We start from the raw sequence: 1934 nt of genomic DNA on the forward strand, positions 1-1934 counted from the left end.
CTGCGCGAGCGGGCGGTGCCGCGGACTCGGGGCGGGGCGGCGCCGCGCGCTCACTATTCATGAGCCGCGTGCTCCGATTGGCCTGGAAGGGGGCGGGGCGTGTGAGGGCCCACCCCTATGCTTCCGGCCGGCTCTGGTCGCCAGGGGGCGCTGTGGGGCTTACCCTGAGGGAATGTGGGTGAGCAGTGAGCTCGGTTCGCAGTTTCCAATGTGGAAGCTACGTCTCTGGAATTGATGGTGACTTGTCGAGCTCTTGGCAGGGGACTCCACTTGCACGTGTGCTGGCTCCAAGCTTCGCCTGCCAGCCGACACCTGCCGCTCTGCCCGCCTTGTTCAGACCTGGAGTCTGGCCAGGCCGAGGAGCGACACCAGCTGCCTGTGGCTTCTCCTGGCTGCTTGGGCCTCCCGGAAGGAGACCCCCTCACAGGCATCGGTTAGCATCGATGCTCTTTGTGGCTGTCTAGTCCCGAGGGGGCGTGCCCACGCTGGACCTTGGTTGCCTTGACTCGCACTTCGTGGAGAAAGCACGCAAAAATACATTTTACATTCCTACGGCAACTCTGTTACAGTGCTGATACATTATTAACTAAAATCCATAAGAGTCCACTCTTAGTGTGATCTAATATTTCGGACAAGTGCATATTAAGTATCCTCTTTACAGCATCCTGAAGAATATTTTCACTGCTTTTAATTCCTCTGGTCTATTACACTAGCACGCGCCCCCCTCCACACACACACACTTGTAACCGATAAACATTTTAGAGTCTCTATAGCTTTGCTTTACTAGAATGTCATGTAGTTGTGTTTTACAGTATACAGTCTTTTCAGACTGGCTGTATTCATCTTATACATTTCAGGTTCCTCCATGTCCTAGTAAGGCTTGATAATTCACTTTTTAACTTAAAAATTATTCCATTGTAATTACCAGTTTATCAGTTTGCCTGTTGGAGGACATCTTAGCTGCTTGCAGATTTAGGCAAGTGTGGCTAGAGCTGATACAATCATCTGTGTGCAGGTTTTTCTGTAGACATCACTTCCAACTCATTTGTGTAAATATTGACCTTATGTTAAAAGTAGAGTGGTTTCTTGAAAAACAGCCAAGCTGTTTTCCACACCATTTTTGCCTTCTCATCGGCTCTGACAGTTCCCCTGGCTCCTCGTACTCACCAGCATGGTGTATGGTTAGAATTGTAGATTTGGGCTAGTCTCCAAGAGGTGTGAAATTATCTTCTTTTAATTCACGATTCCTAACAATATGTTTATGTTCAGCATGTTTACATATGTGTGTGGCATCTGTGTATCTTCTTTGCGTGTTAGTTTAAATGTTTGCGTAGACCTTGATCTACCTCCCAAGTAGGCTGTCACTCACTATATCCAATGTATTCTGTGCTGGGTATGGGATCCAGGTCTTCATTCCTGCTAGGCAAGTACTCTATCTACTGAGTACTTCCCTAGCCAGTCTTTTAGAAACATAACCCAGCCCAGCCTTTGCGCATCCTTTTGCCTCAGCCTTTAGGGTACTGTTGTTTTGGTTTTTGAGACTGGGTCTCACAATGTAACCCTGGCTGACCTGAAACTATGTAACTGGCCTCAAACTCAGAGATTTGAGAGCCTCTTGCTCATGTATTTTTCCTGACTTTATTATTTATTTATTTATTTATTTATTTATTTTTCTGTAAAAACACTGCTAGGGGCAAAACACAAAAATAAAAGTGAAAAAATTTCAGTTCTAGCCAACGCTCCAAAAAAAATTCATTTTCTTCCACCAACTTCTGTCCGTGGGTTTTCAACACTAAAACGACAATGAAAATTCTGCGCGCTTTGGAGATGCAGCAGAACCTCTTGGGGTCGATGCTCGTATCTTTACTCGTTTCAGAGCGGGATCATAAGATGGCTCGTGAGAGATAGGAGAGGAGAGAGAGGAGAGGAGGGGA

The sequence above is a fragment of the Grammomys surdaster genome, unplaced genomic scaffold (genome assembly GCF_004785775.1).
Source record: "Grammomys surdaster isolate TR1022 unplaced genomic scaffold, NIH_TR_1.0 126059, whole genome shotgun sequence".
NCBI lineage: Eukaryota > Metazoa > Chordata > Mammalia > Rodentia > Muridae > Grammomys > Grammomys surdaster.